The following is a 7,166-nucleotide window of genomic DNA, read 5'->3' on the forward strand; positions in this document are numbered from 1 at the left end:
TGACATTAATATAACTCAACAATAATATAATATGAAATCTCGTTAAGAATTATGGTGACAGAATTTCTGCAAAATTCTATCTCAATTTAAAAAAAAAAAACGTCAGATAGAATTATTATTCCACTGTACATTCTAGAGTTTCGATTTCGCCTAACAGTAACTTGCAATTTGACATGCGGGGAAAAATGGCGATTTTTGTTTCACAGCGTGGCTGCGAATTCAACCGAAAGTTACGATGTCCATCAAATATTTGGCTTCCACCTTTCGCGTGTATAATCGTGAACGGTCCGTTTCTCCATCAAGCTCATCCACCACGCTGAACGTCCGCTCACTCGCAATTTAAACTTTAAAGCGCGAAAGCTGTGGAACAATAGCGGCCGCGATACAGAATTGCGGACAAAAGATATGCATTATAGACTGGCTCCGGAAAAAAAGTAGAGGATCTCCCAATTCATTCGAAACTGCGGCAACTACAATATCAATTAAACGTTCGAAATGTAACATTCTGGAATCACGTAAAAGGGAAAGGATAAAAATGGAATGAGAGGAAAAAGAAGTTTAACTGGAAATCAGTCAAACTTCTCATATAACATTCGGTGGCACGTAATAATTAATCTTTTGAAATGTGATCTTTTAAAATTATGTTGATGCTGGAACATCCGCGATTTATTGCGGGACAACATAATTGGTATTCATCGACGTGTGATGCATGTAATAATAATTGTAATTATAATAACAATAATAAGGATAATAATAACAATAATAGTAAACCACAATAATAAGAGATTGCGCAATTTCATTGCTCGCACGTTATAACTGTGTCTCGTATTGTATTCGTAACGTTTATTCCAAATTCCGAGAGCTTTTATACAACGTCGCCAAATATCCGTAGGCTATTTTGCGCTTTACTCGCGTTTTTTATTTTTTTTAATATTTTATGTCAATTACTCGATTTCCTGGCTGTTCGTTTGAAAGCGAAAAAGCAATTCACATTAATGAAATGTTCGTAAAGGTCCGTCTTTTTACTGCAATTGAATTCTATATTCAACGGAGATTCATCCAATTTTATTCGTATCGTTCATTATCACATAGACGAGACTTCACTTAGGCGAGCCCAGTCGCTGTAGTTTATCGAAATTCTCCTTTGTACCTCGGTATCGCCATCGAAAGTCGATCGAGGTGGCACGAATTCTAGCGGAAACTTTGTAACTGCACGTCGGGAACAGAAAGCAGCGGTCAAGCTTACTTAGCTCGACAGTGGCCATTCTTTCCCACTTTTTCCCCGCGACAAAAATTCCTTTATTACGCTGCTTCTGAAAAGTGTCAACCCGTTAAAGCGGCATTACGTCGACACAACGCCGGGGTGAGAAAACGAAAACCGGCAGCTTTTTTTTTATAGCGGACACTTCAGCGCGTTTCGCATACTGTAAAAAATATTAAAGATTCATATATATACTCAAAATATTACGGAGAATAAAAATAATCCGTCAAACTTTCAAATAAAAATCAAACCGAAATTCGCAAAAAAATACGCCCGTAAAATGTTATTCTGTGACTACGTTATATTAATATACGTATATCCTAATTTCAAGTTTATATAATATTCTTCTTTTTTTTTTTGCTTCAGATTATCTAGATTTATTCTCTGAAGCAACGAGACATATTAATACAATCAGTTATAAGGAAATTACAATAATTCATACATATATTTATACGTGGAAATATACAGTATCAATTTAACATTCATTATATAACTTTGAGAAATAAAAAGAATCTTTTGTTATTACGTTTTAACGAGCGCGACAGCTGCGGCTTAGAAACTCTAATAAATCGCTCAGTTTACATACTGAAACGTATTTCTCTGATTCGCGCCAATTTTTAACGAGGAAAACTGCCGGGATCAGCGGCAGTCGGAAACCGAGCATCGGAAACCGTGAATCCGGAAGCGCAAATGCAACATCGGGTCGCGCGTGAGCTTGCACGCTAATTGAAAGCCCGCGTTCGTGTACTCGCGCTCGCGTGTGACCTAAACCGCATCGAGTTAAAAGTTAAATAAATGTCGAATTTAATTTGACCATCCACCAAAGCTGTGTTGTACACAGAGTGTCGGAAAATTGGCGGAAAGTGGCCGCACTTCCTACGAACTTTCTGGAATCGAGTTTTGTCTGCTAGGATAACAACATCGAAAAACGTTCGCTAACAAATTTTTATTTTTATCTACCTTTTTTTAGTTTTAAAGAGAGAGAGAGAGAGAGAGAGAGAGAGAGAGAAGAAAAAGTAAAAAATTTAAATATTTCTTAGCGCCTGCGAAACTTATCGTCTAAAGTGATAAAAGGAAGAGGAGAAAAATGAATGAAATAACTATTTGTTTGATCTTTTTCGGGGAGTCTTCTTTGACAGTTTCTGATGTATGTACGTGGATTTCTGACCTCGAAGCAATTTCGATTGTCTCCTCGGAAATAAATTTCACGCGAAATTCCCCACTTCTTCTTCTCTTACAGGAGTGAACCGCGAGTTTTCTTCTTCGAAGGATTCGGTTACGGCGTTTCTGGATGTTATCGATCGTCTCAAAATAATGTCCTTTCGGGTGATTCCTCGGTCTACCGAGGAGGAAAGAAGTTACTGTTTGGCGGCGAAGGCAAGTACGCTGGGAGCACTGAAGTGTTTTTGGGGTAGCAGAAAACTCTCGCGTAGAGAGAGGATGCATTGTTCTGATGCAAAACACCGACGTGTTCTTTTCAATCCCATTCCCTTGTCAAGGATCAACATTTTTTTACGAACGTTCAAGCGAACGTCATTTTGGCCGGGTCGACGATAAGGCGTTGCAAACTTCCCGAAGAATATCGCGGAAAAAGATTTCCAGGTACGGTATAACAGTAAAAAAAAAAAACATCATGTGTTAAATAAAAATCTTTCCGTTTTATACCATTATATTATAATATATGATTTTTTTATTATCTCCGCATTACTGATTTTCCGCGATATAACTCGGCTAAATGCGTTCGACGAATAAATTTTAATTATAGCGTCTACGCGCAGATATTCGCGAAATTTCAGAACTCAATCCTGGATTCGCGTTCGCGTAACGCGTTTTGTAACCCTTTTAATTCCGCTTCGGCGCGTTACATTTTGGTCGGGATAGGCCAGCCCTCGAGCGAGATTTAATCGTTCGATTTATCGTTTCACAGCGAGAAATAATTCGGATTTGTCGGACCATCGGGGAGGGAGCGGCATCACCATCGACCATCGTGCGAATATCCAACGCGGACGAATATCGCGAAAATGAAATTCCGCCCCGTTTTTATTGCTCCATGTCATTTGATTGCACCGATCTCATCGGCCGGCCGGTTTATTATTGACAGTACAAATTTTCGCGAAAGTTAACTGTTTTCCCCACGAAACTCGTTCGACATCGTTCGATATTGAACATTGTCATGGAGGATAAAACGGGATGCAACCAGGTTAAGTGGGTCAAATGTGGGAGTATCATCCACTTTAACGACCATACCTACTTAATTGCGTATAAAATATCATTTGTTAACCTTTATCCTTTTATCTGCGGCATGCAAAAAGCGCTTTCTCCAATTATTTTATCAATATTAACAATATAGAAATGTGTGTGCCTGTGTCGTGAATAACCGGATTAACGATTATCACAGCAAAATTCACTCTAGCTAGACAATTTATAATTCGCGACAGAACACAGAACAGAATTCCATTTATGATTTTTATGCGCCGTGCATTATGATTTGTGCGTGCGCATACACTGATATATGCATTTTATATGTATTTACATTTTGATTCTGCAAAGGTTTTTTTCTGTTTTATAAACGGCGTGCATAAAATTGTGAATAAAATTTTGTCACGAGTTATGAATATGAATTTTTAATCTGGAATTAGTGCACTAATTTTTTGAAGCAAGACAAACAAGGACGTTAAATTTTTTAGTAATTTTAGAGAAAGCAATTTTGACAGCAATGTTTTTCATCAAAATTATTATCGGTGCTATTATATGAAATAATACGATAATGTATGGATAATATGCTCAATAATGTATGATAATTTATTAACTATTATAATTAATAAATCATGCTGATTAGATTACTGATACGTGATTGATCGTGATTTGATAAGCGTTAATTCAATATTAAATCAAATTATGTTTTACCCGTTTGTGTGTGTAAACTACCTGCAATTTTTCTCGTCTGTAACGTATCATAATTCAAGACGACTACCCTTATACATATTGGAGAATTATTATCCGCTGGGATATCCTGAGACGGCGCCCAAATGAAGTTAAGCCACGCGATCTCACCGCAAACGTAACCGATCGATTCTCCTCGCATCAGAACGGAAGATCAAGTCTTGTAGTTTCATAGCGTCTCAGTCCAGAACCATTTTAGACGATCCATTATTCCCGACAGAATTCGAAATGGAACTTTACGTAGAAGGTGTCCCAGAGCCATTAAGAGCGTACAACCCGAATTTACGATGGATAATAATGAATTATCAATCATCACATTTACGATGTAACATATAAAAAAATAGCGGATGTAATTTTCTATATTAAAAATTCTAAGAGATATTAATTTATCTATCTATCCAAAAGTTCTACTTTCGTGATAATTCAATTTTGCACAATTTAACAATAAAATAATTTCAAATACACACACACACACACACACACACACAACCATTTAAAAAAAATATATAAAAATCTTAAGCTGTCTTAAAATTTATTGTCTTAAAAATGAATTTTTAATATTTAAGATATAATAAAAGGTTTCAATAGAGAGATCTGGGGAATACCGCTATGGAAAAAAATAGCTCTTATTTAGACAAGATCTTATTTTAATTTCTACAAGTTAGTAAACACGCTGTAGAGACGATCAAATCGTGTTATATGAAAGCTGTCCAATTCAGTTTGTCGGTCACGTACTAAAAATAGATTTTTTTATAACGAACCCGTCGTTTGCATGGTGATCGTTCTCAATTTATATCGAATGCCCGCGGGCAATGGTTCGTAACGAATTTTTAAACGGCTTTTTAAATAACTTACGTACATTGCATTTTACCATACGTTTCGTCCCATTACTTCAACTGAGAACATAATTTATTAGCAAACGTCAAAGCGTCATGGTAGTATTTTTCCATTGTTTAAATTTTTTTGACATCCTATTTTTGATTTCAGAGAATATGATTTTCAGTGGATATTATTAAAAAATTTTAATTATTAATTCGAAATTTTCTTGGGGGTAAATATGATGGAACAAAGAAAGAATTCCATTAATTAAATCAAATTGTTCCCACTTTTTGACATAAAGGATAAATGTTGTCTACCACGACAACAAAGTTCTTTTATCCCTCGACGTGTATTTTCGTTATTCACAAATGTACCTATTGGTTCGATTTTTGAAGGCATAGAGAGGAGATGGCATCTCATTGAAAGAAAAACGAACATTCCCAAAAGGGAATTTTTTAAAGCGTTGGAATTAGTTCTTAATTCAACAATTTTTAGTTTCAATGGCAAATTTCATTAACAGACTTTTGGTGTTCCGATGAGTTCGCCGTTATCACTCATTGTGTCGGATATGCAAGATTTTGAAAGCATTATAGAGACTTTCAATTTCACCATCCTTTTATTGTATGTGAGGTATGTTGATGACATTGCGTTAGCATATGATGCGTCACATTGACATACTGGTGAACTTTCAATTCATTTCATTCTAGATTAAAATTTACAACTGAAATAGGCGGGGACAAGTTAGATTTCCTTGATGTCAGTTTAATTAGAAAAGGAAATTTTCTTATTTAGAATTGATACCACAAACCTACTTTTTCCGGTCGTTATCTAAATTATTTTTCTAGACATCCTTTATGCCAAAAAGTAGGAACAATCGTTGGTTTAATTGATAGAATTATTTCTTTGTCCCTATTTACCATCAAGAGAATTAATAATTAAAATTCTTTTTAAACAATGGATATCCACTGAAAATCATATTTTCTAAAATCAAAAATAGATTGTCAAAAAAAGTTTAAACAATAGAATGACCAAAGTAACACACCTACAGATAAGACAACGGACAATAATGAAGATAAAACTAATTACAATTTTTTTTACAATCCCCTCCATATCACTTTTATCACAGAAAAGATAAAAGAATTTTTTAAAAAAGCCTTTTTTACATTTTTCACTGATAGATTCTTTCGAGCCTTATTTTATATACAATATTTGTGTAATTATCTTGTAAAGATTAAATTAATTAGTTTTGAGATGAATGTATCGTTAAAGTCTTGCAAATTGAAAAGCAGATGATGTTCCACTAATTATTTGCGGTTTCAAAGTTTAATCCACGGAAATCGCTTGCTTTCACATCTTCAATGGCTTATAACTGGGAAACTATCGGTTTCTCGATGTTTTCACCGATAAAAACCAACATTTCGCAAGAGATAACCATTATCTATCCATTATCTATCCAAACCATTATCTATCTCTAGCGTAGGACACTTCAAAGTTTTATTAAAAACAATCTTTACTGCAACGGATTAAGACAAGCATTAAGTAACGGAAGGAAGGAAGAGAGTTGCAAAGAAACTGTTTTCAATTTTCAACTGATTACAGAATTCCGTATCTCCGCTTTAAAGTTTGCGATAAGGAAAGCAGGAAGCACCTAATGTAATTTCCGGGAAAATGTAGCATTTTCGCGGCATTCCAAGAAAATCGATAATTCTCAGAAATATCTATCGAGAAATATCGCTCCTATCGTGCTTTTCGACGCTTCAGGATATTAGAAACGTGCGTGGATTGCAACGAAAGCCGGAAATGGCCAGCAGGCTTTCGATACTTGGATCGAGAATGCTCCGAAACCGAGAAGCAACTGAGAAGGAGGGGAAATAGATTTAATCCCCTTGCATCTCTAGCTGCAGGCTCTTCCAGACTCCGTCTGAAACTGTAACTTCTCGAGCTTGTAAAAGCTTGGGCAGCTCGATGAATAAACATTTACATAACATCGAATGTTATCATATCTCATGAGGTTTATCAAATAATTATCCTTACTTGATTATTACTACTTGATCATCGCAAATAATAGAAATAAATAAATAATAATATAAATGAAGAAAAGAGGGCAAAGTCAAGAAATATCTTGCGATCCATAAAAAAAAAA

At 35.3% G+C, this 7,166-nt stretch overlaps 1 protein-coding gene across 1 annotated transcript in view; it reads right to left on the bottom strand.

The window, feature by feature from the left end:
* The window catches only part of LOC108745707 (protein-tyrosine sulfotransferase), an 84,606-nt gene that overhangs the window by 8,714 nt on the left and 68,726 nt on the right, over window positions 1-7,166 (bottom strand). The window lies entirely within an intron of this gene.

The sequence above is a fragment of the Trachymyrmex septentrionalis genome, unplaced genomic scaffold, assembly GCF_001594115.1.
Source record: "Trachymyrmex septentrionalis isolate Tsep2-gDNA-1 unplaced genomic scaffold, Tsep1.0 scaffold148, whole genome shotgun sequence".
Lineage (NCBI taxonomy): Eukaryota > Metazoa > Arthropoda > Insecta > Hymenoptera > Formicidae > Trachymyrmex > Trachymyrmex septentrionalis.